At 42.0% G+C, this 15,176-nt stretch overlaps 1 protein-coding gene across 1 annotated transcript in view; it reads left to right on the top strand.

The window, feature by feature from the left end:
* Positions 1-15,176, top strand: part of LOC144694896 (zinc finger matrin-type protein 4-like) — a 157,187-nt gene that overhangs the window by 35,753 nt on the left and 106,258 nt on the right. The window lies entirely within an intron of this gene.

Genomic DNA, 15,176 nt, shown 5'->3' with positions numbered 1-15,176 from the left:
CGCTCACTTTTCCAAAACCGCTTTATCCAATTCAGGGTTGCAGGGAGTGGGAGCCCATCCCGACAGGCAATGGACGGGATGCCATTCCACCACAGGGCACACACTCAGATGCGCGCACACACACGCTAAGGGGAAATTTAACCGTAGCCAATCCACCTAACCAGCATGCCTTTGGACGGTGGGGGGATAACGGCGTTTTCAGTGGAAACCCGAGCAGATACAGGGAGAAAACTCCACACAGACAGATACCAGAGGTCAGAATCGAACATGGGGGGGTCCCTGGATCTGTGAGGCAACAGCGCTGACCACTGCGCCGCCCATTTTTAGGTTTCTTTTTGCACCTAATGCATGTTTACTAGACATCGCGCTTTGTTAGGTATGTCAGAAAATCTTTAAAAAGAGAGAAAACAGTCACTGACCCGCAGCATGAAACCGACGAGCACCCAACAACTGCTCTTGGACTGAGTCAGCCATCTATGATTAGCTATAATTGCCTGGATTTTCTTTCTTAAACCTTTCAAAGCAAAGATGAAGTTGGCTATTAAACATCACAGTTGTACTCTTGGTCCAAGATTATACATGAGCATAGGCACAGACATACCAATATGCACTGATTTCACAATGTCAGTCCAATAATAATTGGACTTCCATTGGGTTTGAGAGCTTTCCATCTTATTGGGGATACATGTGTCACAACAGATGGAGAAAGAAACAATGATACAGTATGTTCAGCTAATCTAGCATGAAATAATGCAAATCTTGGTGCATTTCTCTTTTTCAAGTTTAAGCCTAAGGATAAAGATCTGAAAATTAGCTGTGGCTAATAGCAGTTTTTTTTTTAAACACCACACAGACTGCAACAGTTCACGAAGGCTTTTCACCATCACATCCTCAAGGGCAAGTAGAGATGGGCAATAAATACTGGCCTTGTCAGTAATGCCCACATTCCGTGAATAGTAACACAATTCTTTGATCTGTAAAGCCATATTTCCAGAACATTACTCTCCCAGAAACACAACAAAAACTTCCAAGCTACTGGAAGACCAACATGATCAGTCAGGTTTTATAGTAAACATCGTGTAGTAGTTATAATGGGGGACTTTAGTTACCCGTATATAGACTGGAATAGTGGTAGTGTAAGAGGCAGTGAGGGACAAGCGTTCCTAGATTGTGTTCAGGAGAATTTCCTACAGCAGTATGTGTCCAGTCCAACAAGAAAGGAGGCACTGATAGACCTAATTCTTGGGAATGAGGTGGGTCAGGTAAATCAAGTGACAGTGGGGAAACATTTAGGGGACAGTGATCATTGTATCAAAAGGTTTAGGATGACGGTGGAAAAGGATATTAGTCAATCTAGAGTAAGAATCATCAACTGGCAGAGAGCGGACTTCAATGGGACAAGAACAGGGCTGGGCTGGACAGACTGGAACGAAAGATTGGTGGGAGAAACAGTAGCTGAACAATGGGCTACCTTCAAAGAGGAGATGGTTTGGGCACAGTCGAGATATATTCCCTCAAAAGGGAAGGGTAGGGCAAATAAATCCAGAGCTCCCTGGATGACAAAGGAGATAGAAATTAAGTTAACGAAGAAAAAGTGTGCTTACGACAGGTGTCAAGTAGCAAATACAATTGAGAACCAAGCAGAATTCAGAAGGTTCAGCAGGAATGTGAAAAAGCAAATACGAGAAGCAAAGAGGGATTATGAAAAATGACTGACAGCTAACAAAAAACGATATCCCAAAGTATTCTATAAATATGTCAATAGTAAAAGGGTAATAAAAGGAGCAGGCCGATTAGGGACCATAAAGGGGATTTACACATAGAGGCAAGAGGCATGACCAAGGTGTAAAATGAACACTTTGCATCTGTCTTTACCTACAAAGTAGATGTTGCCCAGGCCATGGTGACAGAGGAGGAAACTCAGTCATTAGAATGGTTTAAAATTGATAAGGAGAAGACATTGGATAAGCTGTCGGTACTTAAAGTTTATAAGGCACCGGGACCGGATGAGATGCATCCAAGAATATTGAAGTAAGTGAGAGGCAATTGCAGAGGCATTGGCAATAATCTTTCAATGTTCCCTGGATTCGGGGGAGGTGCCGGAGGATTGGAGAATTGCAAACATTACGCCCTTGTTCAAAAAAGGTTGTAAAGATCTGCCCTGCAATTACAGACCAGTCAGTTTAACTTCGGTGGTAAGGAAGCTTCTAGAAACAACAATTTGGGATAGAATTAATAGTCGTGGAAAAATGTGGTTTGATTCAGAAGAGTCAGCATGGATTTGTTAAAGGAAAATCGTGTTTAACTAATTTGCTGGAGTTTTTTGAGGACGTAACAGAGACAGTTGATGAGGGAAAGGCTATTGATGTGGTGTCTGTAGACTTCCAAAAAGCGTTCAATATAGTGCCACACAACAGACTTGTGAGGAAAGTTATAGGTCATGGAGTAAAAGGTACAGTAGCAACATGGATACAAAATTGGCTAAAGGATAGGAAACAGTGAGTGATGGTTAATGGGTATTTTTCGGGCTGGAAGAATGTTTGTAGTGGAGTACCCCAAGGGTTTATATTGGGATCCTTGCTTTTCCTGATATATATAAATGATCTCGATCTTGGTGTGGGGACAATTTCAAAGTTTGCAGACAACACACACCTTGGGAGAATTGTAAACTGTGAGGAGAACAGTGTAGAACTTCAAAATGACATTGACACATTGCGGAGTTTAGTGCAGAGAAGTGTGAGGTACTTTGGTACAAAGAACATGGCGAGACAGTATAAACTAAGGGTACTATTCTAAAGGATGTGCAGGAGCAGAGAGACCTTTGTGTATATGAACATAAGTCATTAAAGGTGGCAGGACAGGTAGAGAGAGCTGCTTCTAAAGCGTACAGTATTCTTGACTTCATTATTGGGGTATAGTATATAAGAGCAGGGAGGTTTTGGTGAATTTATATAAGACACTGGTTAGACCTCAACTGTGTACAGTTCTGGGTGCCACACTATAGGAAGGATGTGAACGCATTGGAGAGAGTGCGGAAGAGGTTTACGAGAATGGTTCTATGGATGAGACACTTCAGTTATGAGGAAAGATTGAGAAGTTGGGACTGTTTTCCTTGGAGAGGAGAAGGCTGAGAGGAGACTTGATAGAAGTTTTCAAAATCATGAGGGTTCTGGACAGAGTAGATAGGGAGAAACTGTTCCCGTTCATAAACGGATCGAGAAACAGAGGGCACAGTTTTAAAGTACTTTGCAAAAGAAGCAAATGAGAGGTGAGAATAAACTTTTTCACACAGTGAGAAGATAGGGTTTGGAATGCACTGCCTGGAAGTGTGGTGGAGGCAGGTTTGATTGACGCATTCAAGAGGGCATTGGATGATTGTTTCTATTTAAACAATGTGCAGGGTTACTGGGAAAAGGTAGGAGATTGGCATTAAGTTAAAATGCTCAGAGAGCCGGTGCAGACATGAGGGGCCGAATGGCCTCCTTCTGCACTGTAACGATTCTGTGATACTCCCTCAATGCAGATCCAGAGGTCGAACTTCAGGTATTTACCAGGTTTACTTGGCTGGTACCTGGACTCCAAGGAGAGATCAAACAAACTTGGCTTTTCCTGGAATTCCCTTGAATTTACATGGCTATATGGTTAAGGGGTGATTCTCAAGGGCAGTTAAGGTTAGTGTTACGATTCCGGCTGATGTTAATACTGGGCAAGTCAGATCTCAGGGTGGAGCCTAGCATGATAGATCTTAACTTTTAATTTTTGTTTAGAAACCGTGGAGGGGCAGTTACTGAACACATTCACAGGAGTCCACTGGTGCACTTCTAACAAAAGAACAAAACATATCTTAAAACTAGAAAAGATGAATTACATTGCACTACTCTTTCATCTCAACTATACCTTTACAAATTTTTACAAATTTGTAAAGTTAACACAAGTTGCAAAATCTAGTTGCTCTTCACAGTAAATATACAGTACATGTGAATTAATAGGTGAACAGTGGTCAGACACATCACACTCCAAAACCATGTCTCCATGGATTTCTCATCAACCCCACAGACACTTGTCACACCCTAAGCCAACTGATCTCACGAGAATAGTTCCAGGGATGAGACACTTCAGTTATGAGGAAAGATTGGAAAAGCTGGGACTGTTTTCCTTGGAGAGGAGAAGGCTGAGAGGAGATTTGATAGAAGTTTTCAAAATCGTGAGGCGTCTGGATAGAGTAGATAGGGAGAAACTGTCTTTCTCACGAGGCTTCCAATCTCCACATTTGAAGAACTCACCTTGGAATTCTCTCCCAAACGATGCTTTCACTTGGACGTCTACAGCAAGGATCCACCTCCAGGGTTTCAACCTCTCTTTCTGATGCCCTGTCCCCTGCATCTCTACGCACCTTCAGGCTTCACCTTCCACGCAGACACTTTGAGATACTTGGCTGTGCCAAGCAGAACACCACTGCTCCAAAGGCCCGAAGCAAGGAGTCACCAACCCTCGGCTGCCTCCTCGGATCTTCTGGCTTCTCTCAAACCCACCTCGTACCAAGTTTTCTCCCCGCAGCTCTGCCTCTTCAATTCAGAGTCTTTTCTTCTGCTTCTTAGTTTCAATTCCACTGAACAGGACCTGTATCAGATTTCTGGCCTTGCCCCTTGACTTGACTTGTTTTCTTGGGACCTCTTTCTGTCCCACTCCCTGGTTTGGGACCTCCTCCTTTGTTTTCAGGACCTGCTCTCTCTTCCCCTCCCGCCTTGCTCCTCTGGGCACCTGCTCCAGAATGGCGCTGCTCTGTGGAGATGTAGAAGGTCACTTGATCTTCATTCCGCTTTCTTCCACTCCTCTTCTTCTGCGCAGGCCCCCCGCAACAGTTTTCAGTTGGAAAAACAAAAGCAGTGAACTGCGCATGTGCGCAGGGGTGGTTCCCGGGCCGAAGGTGTGAAAATCAACCAACTGCACCCATGTGATCATTTTTCCGGCTGGCGCATGCACAGAAACTGGAGAATCATTTAAAAAAAGAACAAATTGCGCATGTGCAGAAATCCCAAGGCCTGCTCTCCATTTTCAAAGGTAAGTTTAAGTTTTCTTTTCTTTATGGGTTTGTCACATTAAGCAATAAATGTCAGGAATGCTTACATCCCAAGAACGAACAAAAAGAAGATAGCATTGATGGGGTGAAACTATTTCTGCTAGTTGGGGAGTCCAGGACTGGAGTTGGTGGTTGGTGGTTGGTGGTCGGTGTGTGTGTGTGTGTGTGTGTGTGTGTGTATGTGTGTGTGTGTGTGTGTGTGTGTGGGGGGGGGGGGGGGGGGCGAATCTTCCAATTTTCCTTAGATACAGGGGTGGCGCCAGAGGACTGGAGGATTGTAAATGTTACACTTTTATTCAGAAATACATGTAAGGATAAGCCCAGCAGCTAGGTGCCAGTCAGTGTAACCAGGAGGTGGCAGGAAAACTTCTGGAAACAAAAATTCAGGACAAAATTAACACGTTACTTGGTCAAATGTGGATTAAGCAAAGCCAGCACAGAATTGTTGAGGGCAAATCATGTTTAACTAACTTGCTTAAGTTTTTTTTTATGAGGTAATAGAGACTCCTGAAGAGTGTATGGCGGTTAATGTGGTGTACATGGTCTTCCAAAAGGCATTTGATAAAGTGCCTTATGACTTTGTCAGTGAAGTTGAAGCCATAGAACAAAAGGGACATTGGTAGCATGGGTACAAAGTTGGCTGAGTTTCAGGAAATGGAGAATAATGCAGTTGTTTCTCAGACTGGAGGGAGGTATATGTTAACAGGATCCAAGTCGATTGGTGAAGCCTAAACCAAGACAGAGCTTTTCTTTATCGAGAGAGTTTATTGACTTGATCAGTCTCACAGCTCCCCTTCCATTCCACCCAGTGGCCCAGCTATCCCCTATTTATATGTGCTCAAAGACAATTAATACCAATCACCTGTTTTTGTTAACATTAACAATGTAATTGACAGGACATTAACAATATAGTGCGGTTTCCCAGGGGTCACTGTTAGGATCACTGCTTTTTTTGATTTATATTAATAACCTGGACTTAGGTATACAGGGTACAATTTCAAAATTTTGGATGACACAAAACTTGGAAGTATCGTGAATGAAGAAGAGGATAAAATCAGGCTGGTGGAAGGGGCGGACAAATGACAGATGAAATTGAATGCAGAGAAGTGTAAAGTGAGTATTTTTGGTAGGAAGAGTGAGGAGAGGCAATGTAAAATTAAAGGTACAACCCTAAAGCAGGCGCAGGGAACAGAGGGACCTGGGTGTTTATGTGTACAAATCATTGAAAGTGGTAGGACAAGGCATGAAAGCGGTTAGTAAGCATATGGGCTCCTTTGCTTTTTAAATAGAGGTAGAGAATACAAAAGCAAGAAAGTTATGATGAACCTGTATAAAACCTTGGTTTGGCCTCAATTTTGTCCAATTCTAGGCAACACAGTTTAGGAAGGATGTAAAGGCATTAGAGAGGATGCAGAAAAGATTCACGAGAATGGTGCCAAGGATGAGGAACTTCAGCTACATGGGCAGACTTGAGAAGCTGGGACTGTTCTCTTTGGAGAAGGGAAGATTGAGAAGATTTGATAGAGGTTTTCAAAATCATGAGGGGTCTAGACAGAGTAATTAAGGAGAAACTGTTCCCATTGGTGGAAGAGTCGAGAACCTGAGAACACCAATGAAAGGTGTTTGGCAAAAGAAGCAACGGTGACATGGCAAACTTGCTTGGTTAGGGTCTAGAATGCTCTGCCTGAGAGTGTGGTGGAGGCAGATTAAATTGAAGCCTTCCAAAGGGAATTAGTTAATTACCTGAAGCAAAAACATTGGCAGGGCTATGGTGAAAAAGTGGAGGAGTGGGACTAGGTAAGTTACCTCTTCCAAAGAGCCAGCATCCATGTCAAATGACCTTCTGTGCAATTACTATTCTTTGAGTTTCTTGTGGTCCCTAGGCCCAGTTTTTCCACAGATTTGGCCATCTTATTATCAAGTTTGAGAGGAGTGCCAGGCAGATTGTACAAAAAGCTAAGTATATAGTTGGCCACAAAGCATGCTGGAATTAGTGTTGACAACATAATTAGGCCTGTTTCACCAGGTTTTGCTCTACATGGAGCTGAACATGGCAAATCGAACAAAACAAATATATCCATATCATCCACAATCACAACTGTTTATTGCCAGGGAAATATCTCATCATACCTCGTTCTTGATAATGAATGGAGTCAGAGACACAGACACAGAGAGAGAGAGGGAATGAATAAAAGGACATGATGTACCTATTCAGAAGTGAGAAAAAGAGGGATGTTTCACAGCCCCAGTCCAGTTACATTGTTCTCCATCCTTGTAAAAGTGCTAAGAACCGGCCCAGCAGCATCTTCTTGCCCGATTTCTTTCTAAATCATACCTACCACAAACTGCAAATAATAATGGGACATTTAAAAATAAACAGGTGGCGTGTTCTGACCATTGTCAGCAAAGCTACCGCCAAAAAATGGTCATTGTCATTCATGCAACCGCTACATCCTTTTCCTGGATTTGTTAATCCATCTACAACCAAAATGTGAAAAACAGCAACTGCAATTTAATCACCGCTGACTGAAATGTGTTTTTATTTTAAGAATTCAAGTTGAGGTTTGTAATTGCAGCATCTTTAATTCCAAATTCCCTCAGCAGAACCATAGAAAATAATTCCCTGTAGCTGGCATGGATGACAGGAAAGGTGCACTATGATTGGGTATAGTGCGACTTCATAGTTATTTTGCTGAAGGAATGCATGGCTTCTTACCTCTTTCAGCAGTGATTCTTTTGTGTTGCAATTTTGATGTTTCTTTTTATAATTTCTCTGCATCCCAGAGATTTATTTCATGTCTCATAATCCTGTCATCCCTGGTGACATAAACTGCAATGATGCAGCGAAGTGCCAGCTTTCTTAACCTATAAGAGGAAACCAATTTCCCTAGCTAAGATGATTCTCAGTATTTTGGGGCCAGGTTCAGTCTTATGCGACTTGTCAGTAGAGAGAGAGAAGCTCCAGAAAATGCACATTTCCAAACAGGAGCAAATACATGCTTCTGCCTATGGGCAGTGCATTTGGCCTCATGGGCATTTTGGTTGGTGCCACTTATGGAATTCTTTCGAGGAATAGTTTAATGTTGAAAGGGAACAAGTGCAATAGCCTGTAGTAAAGTGTCTGAATTTAAGGGATCTTCTGAAAATAGCCCCAGATTCAGAAAAGTGTTCCTCTGGGAGTAAGGTTCCCTCGGGGATAAGGACTGCAGCAGCTAACTCCTCCCTCTAAATACGTGACAAGTTTTATATTGGCTCAGAATTTTCTGGGGAAGTGTCAGTGAATGAAATATGAGCAGCGTTATTGCTGTGTAAAGATCCCAGCAACAGGTGAGAAAGAAGCAATATACCGTGAGTTGCCAAAACAGTTGACGATTTGTTCCACTCTGCTGTTAGCCGCACAAAAATGGGACCTCGCCATCAATCGCCTGCTGAGTTTCAAGAAATTGCTGCATTCGAGCTGTTAGAACAAATTAAACCTGCTGCACAATGTGAGGGTTAGTTAGCAACTAACTTAGAAAGTTAGCTTTCTAACAAGCACTAAGATGTAGCTTGGCTGGTGGTGAGAAAGGCCCTCCCCGTCAGATCCTTCCAACACGCCAGGAGTCTCACCCCCTCTGCATGTTGCCCTCGAGGTGGCTGTGGTGGGGATGAGACCATTGTTCACCTCCTTGTGGATTGTGACTTTGCAAAGAAGGTCTGGAGAGAGATGCAGTGGTTTCTGTCGAGGTTCTTCCCGAGCAGTTTTGTGACACAGGACTCTGTGCTCTACGGGCTGTTCCCAGGGACACACACCGAGACAAACATCAGCTGCAGCTGGAGGATCATCAACTCGGTGAAAGACGCTCTTTGGTCTGCCCAAAACTTGTCCCACCCATTGTTGGTCTTCCAGCACAAAGAGTTGTCCCCGACTGAGTGTTGCAGACTGGCACATTACAAAGTCCAGGACTACATGCTGAGGGACGCACTAAAGCTTGAAGCAGCCGCCACAAAGGCGCAATGGGGAAAGGTCGGTGTCTAAGACCTTTCTGCCACAGTGCACTGAGGGGCTGGGAACTGTTGAGAGCCCCCTGGGCTGTGCAGCTCAAAATGAATGTATGTATTGAATACTAATTGTATTGAAGCACCTCAGAGTGCAACATGATGTATGTTGCTAACTCCAATACCATTGTCTGATTGTCTGCATTGACCATATTGAAATTATTGTAATATTCATTGATTGTATTGATGCACCTTGTGATCCATGTGTAAAAGTTGAATCTGATCGAACTTTTGTGATGGTGATTTTGAAATGTTTTGGAATGTTCTTCCAGATATTTTATGAATAAAGTATATTTTTGAAAAAAAAAATGTGAGGGTTAGTGTGAGATGATGCAGGGACACATTTAATGACAAGATTTGTGTCCCTGCAATACACTCAACCTCAAAGGCCCACAAGGAGAACAGTTGAATTGGTGAACTTGTCGTCAGGGAGAACAAGCCAGGTCTGTGTTAGAATGCTCTCCACTTGCCTGAATGAGTGGAGCCTCCAACAACATGCAAGAAGCTTGAAACCATCCAGAACAAAGCAAGCCTGTTTGAGCAACATCCCATTCACCATCTTAAATATTCACCCCCACCATCTACAAGATCTCCATGTTTCCAGAGCTGCTGTGCGGTGGCATAGTGTTTGGGGTCGGCTGTTTTTCAAACTCAGCTCGTCATTTAACTCCTCATGGAGGTGAAAATTAGCCTGTCAGAATATATTCCAGTTTGTAAAGGTTGGAACAGGTTCATTCGTATTGCAGCCAATCAAATGGGTACCAGCCTGCAAATCCTTCCAACACACACTAAGAGCAGGAGAGATTCCTGGTCAGCCATGTGATAGAAAGAAAGCCTCTACCATCACTATCCATAGCTTCAGACTACAACATGCATGTAAAAGTGCATGTTGCCATAGCAACTCGGACTCCCCAAGTGAACTGCAACACACCATCCCCAAATGTTGAATAATTTTATTCAACTAATGGTTGGTATACAAATTCTAGAACAGTATTGCATTGCACGGAATGTACAGCGCAGAAACAGACCATTCAGCATAACTAGTCTATGCCGGTGTTTATACTGCTGATGAGCCTCTCCACTCTAATTACACCCGCCCTGCCCTGAAATGTTTCTAATCCTTTCTCCTCCCTGCATGCGTCGGGCATTCCCTTAAAGGTGTCAGTGCTATCTGTTTCAATTGTTCTATGTGACTGCAAGTTCCACATTCTCACCGCTGAGTAAAGAAATTCCTCCTAAATTCTGTTTTTGATCTGGGCGTGACTCTCACATTCTGGATCCCTTGTTCTAGACTCACATACAAGTGGCTACAGTTTCTCCACATCCACCTGAACAAACTCCTTCAGTAAGAAAAGATCTGTTTAAATTTCTTGCATTGATCGCACAGGATATTATTTTTCTTGAGCTACTGAGCTACATTACATTTACAAATTCTTTTCACCTTTAGGTTTGACAGATTATTGATGTTTCCCATGGGAACCGTGTCATGACTCATACTCCAGTGGAAAATAGAAAATAATATCAAGAAAGTGTACAATAAACGTTGGCTTTTGTGGTTTTAAATCATGCCAACTTTTAAGCCGTACAATTTAATTGGAAAGAATTAGCAAAGCAATGACCGGCTGTGACATTATTGTATGATGCCTAATGTATTCATATTAAATTCTTCTGTAAACTATTTTAATGGTGTCGTGAACATGACTTGGAATGAATAGGTGGATTGATGCCTTTTTAACAATTGAGGAATTGATAGAAACACATCAATTGTTTGGGTAATAAAATTCTACACGGTGATTTCTAGATCTCTTATCGGTAGTTAAATAGTAAATTGGTTAATGCACACTTAAATGCAGCAAACTTTTATTTTGACATTTCGAGTGGTGCCAATAAAATAACTCAAGGCAGAGAATACTCTCGTGAAAAATAGGCGGCTGGCAGTTGAAAAATTGGGGGCACCTCAGCTACGCGACAAAATACATAGTGAAATATTTTTAAACAATTTTACCTGAATGGCCTCCAGGGGTCCCTTTTAAGGAGTGGTTAGGCTGCTTAATGCTCAGTACATTGGAGACTAGTACACATGCACAGGCTCCAAACTTTAAAATAGGATCCCCTTTCACTTTCTTCTTGTGTTTAAAAAAAAAAAATACCTCCCACCCATTGTGGAAAGGCATGCGGGGGGGGGGGCCACACCTGAAGATTGAACCAGGTGGGCACAACAATGGCAGACAGGGACCCGACAATTGAAACTTCTCCTCTCACCTCATTTCCCCAGCCCCTTCATTCTGCGGAAACAAATGGTGGGAATTTTGACCATGGCACAAGCCTGGCAGAAAATTGGCATGACTTGGCTTGCAGCCAACTGGCTGAGGTTCAGCACTTGTTCATGGATCAGGTTAATTTTTGCAGGCCCCAGTGAACCTGTCTCAAGAGGAGATGGGCGAGTAAAGGAAGGATGTGACTGCTGCAACAATGGGTCTCGTTGACTCTAAGGCAAATGCAATAGAGTCCAATTTTTGTAGAAAAAAACAAATAAGTGGGGTCCTGGAGTATAATTGATCGATATGCAATGGATTGCCCTCCTGTGGAGGGCACTTTCAAGTTGAAATTTTCTGCTGCTGGGCACCAGTAGATTCTTGTGTCCCTCGCATCCATGGCAGCAGTGACCAGGAATAGTTAAAGGACATTATCCGATCAGCAAAATTGAATTTTTGAGCAGATCTATTCCATGGCCACTGTCCAGTGGGGAATCAAGAACTGTTGGATGTCAGCATCACAGCCATGATCTTGAACGGCGGAGCAGGCTCAAAGGACCAAATGGCCTATTCCTGCTTCTATGTTCCTATTATCTAAAATCTGACAGAATGGGAGCAATTTACCCTGGGCCATTTAGCCCATCTGCAGGGCTACCCAGCAAGTCTCACTTCCCTACTCCTTCCCCATAGCTCAGCAAAAGAAATTAGGGTTGTCCTGGGATATGATAAATTTGCCCCAAGACGAAGCCCTGTGAGCCTTGGGTTGTTTTCATGTAGACAGCAGACGAAGAAGAACAGGAAAGCATAATTTTTCTTTTCTGCGTCATATTCGGTATCACCCAAGCACATAGCCTGTGACGTGGAGCTTGCAGCAGTAGTTTATATGTGGAAATGTAATGTCATTCCAGAATGGGCTAAAGAAGAATTCGTGGGCTTCATGGTTACTTGTTCATCTGGAAGCTGGTGCCACCATTTTACTGACTGAATCCAGGCCTCTTCTTGCCTGGCGAACGTAGCGATCGCTGCAAACATTGGCGCATTTCACTTTATCAAACCATTATTTTCGACAAGAGGTTAAACAGGCACGAAATAGAGACAGAATCTTTTAGCGTTCTAATAGCTCTGACTGCAGTCATCATACTATTGTGTTGTCTTTAATGAGCCGATTTTATATCATTTTGCATTTCAGTGCTGGAATCAATTTATAATTTTAAATTGCCTCTGTACCGAGGACAGTGGTTCATCAGATAGAACCTATACTATTGAACAGAGTTCTCTGTTGGTTAACGACCAGCATGACTGACTGATTTGTCAGCAGAAATTTAGCAGTGGATCAGCAGATCGGTTGCTTCATTTCAAGCACCAATGATCAACCATATATCCAAACCAATCTGTTGTTTTAAAACCTACTAGCCATCATTTTACAGGCACCAAGATGAAATATTTTATAACTGCAGTGAACTCCTTGCTAGCCTTGGATATGCTGGAATTGTTTGACTGTACAGTATATTTTACTCTCAGCAAGAGCGTTTAAGAGTAGTCCTTGACACGTTAATTACATAATGGTGCTGAGATATATTGGAGTAACCTAACTCCATCGCAACAAAAATGCTGATTAAAAATGAAGCAAATTAAAGCAACATGCTAAATGTTTTTTCACATATTTCACTTTGAAGTCTGTAAAATATTAAATGCTACACATAAATTAAACCCAGGTTATTTCTGCAAAATAAAGCCAGGAAATGAGACCAAAGGACATCAGTAGAAATCAGTGAATAATAAAAGTAGAATAGATACTTCAGGCAAAATGGTTTTCCTTGGCCAGCTAGGTTAGTGTTGGAGAAGTCAAGCCCCCCCAGTGATAGAGGCAGAAATGAGGGCTTTGGTGCCAGAGAGAGAGGAATACGTGTAGAGAAGGGTAGTGTTACCGTGGTGGAAGAAAGTGCTCTTAATGATAAAGCAGTATGTGATAAATGTGTGAAATGATTTACCAAACTAGGCGAGAGGCAAGAAGTTTGGAGTCATTTCAAATATAGATACCATGATGGGAGAGTTAATGTTTCAGAAAGATCAGCTTCGATGGGTCAAGTGACCACTTCTCAGCCCTGATTCTTAAACATCCTGGAATTAATGAAACAAAGAATATGTGCTTGGAAAAGCAATAACTCAGACATGTTTATTTTTTTTAAATCCATGAAGCTAGCATGGTTTTCAGTCACTTGTAATATTATGAACCATGTGTGGACATGGAAAGGCTGAGCCCACCCAATGGAATGACATGGAATTGGAAGCTGGTTGTCCTCCAATGTTGTAAACCTATGTACTCGTGATTGCGCACAGACTTTGGAAAGCAGAGGGCAACTCAATGTATTCTTACGTGTGATTACCTTTTGGTGGCTGAGCATTGCAGCAGGAAAACTGCAGTGCTGTGGTCTTCCAGGTTTTGGAAAAGAAAATGTTATAAAAAGCGAGGCAGTTGGATAGAGTCAAGAGGCAATGAATGTCTTTCTTGAAATGCGGGGTTTAATAATGGCCTGGAAGTAGATGGGGACAGTGTGAGAAGAAAGAAACAGTTTTATAATGTTAATAATCAGGAGACTAAGGAATAGAAACTGGGATTCTTGGTGGCTAAGATTGGGAGGGCCAGTTGGCAGTCCCAAGTATGTCTGGTAGCAACACTTGGATGTTTCCTCTCTACCTTGGTTTCAGTTGGGTCATCAGTCATCCACTATCAAGTCAAACCAGTGCAATGGAGAAAGGAACCAGTTGGGAACTCAAATGTCAACACTTGCAGCTATACCACTGCTATGTTGAAGAACAGCCTGGACAATAAACACGACTACATGTTTTCTTACTGGAGTTGAGGCTATTTTATCTCAGAAAATGCAAAGAGGATGAGAAATAATCGGGATAAAACCAAGCTGGTAATTAAAATGGAACACCAAGGTGTCTGATAGATGAATACTAAATCACGTACAATATAAAAAATAATTGTATCCCAAATCTAACATCATTTTGATCTTTCAGAATTCCCTAGATTCTTGTCAGGAAAATTAAAAAATTTTCATGATATTGCAATTTATTGTAAGTTAGGAATAGTGTGTGTCTGTGTATGTGGGACTTAATTGAATTCAAGGCAGCTGGTCTGAAGACTTAGATGTATTAGAAGAGAAGCTAGGTTTGAAATGTTAAATAGGTAAACATGGCTAAAGTTTTAGAATGTGAGGTGTAAAGGGAAAATTTGCATTTTTAGATAAACTAGAGTAATTTGAGTTTCAAAAGAGGTGGTGAAATATAACACTTAGCCAGAAGAAGTCAGTGTGTTTATTTTTCCCAAAGCTTACTGATAAAATTGGTACTATGGAAGATTTTTATTATTAGAAAAGTAGAGTTGAAAAGATATATTGGTACAGTGGGATATACATTAAAAAGGGAGAAGCCTGTATAAAGGAGAGAAGGCTGTGTGCAAGGGAAGGAATTCTAAGATCTAACAAGTGTGAAAAGCCTCCAGCCTCTAAGCCTCAAGTTGCTGTCTATACGAACTGAAGTGAAGAAAACTCACTTGGAATTCAACTGTTCAGGGCATCGTGTTACTTTGCCTGGGTCTTTAAAATCTATGTGTTTTACTGTTGCCTTAATGGAGGTGTAACTGGTAGTTAGATTAACTAGGGGAGCAAGGAGTTATCATAGTAGTAATTTGTAAACTTATGTATGTGCTTAAAATCATTTTTCATTCATAAAGGTTTAATTTAGTTTTGTAAGAAACCTATAAGACTCGGTGGTCTTATTACTACTGAATTCAA

Source organism: Cetorhinus maximus, chromosome 20 (assembly GCF_964194155.1).
Source record: "Cetorhinus maximus chromosome 20, sCetMax3.hap1.1, whole genome shotgun sequence".
Classification (NCBI taxonomy): domain Eukaryota; kingdom Metazoa; phylum Chordata; class Chondrichthyes; order Lamniformes; family Cetorhinidae; genus Cetorhinus; species Cetorhinus maximus.
Note: the sequence above shows the minus strand (reverse complement) of the source record. Positions and strands in the feature narration are given on the sequence as shown.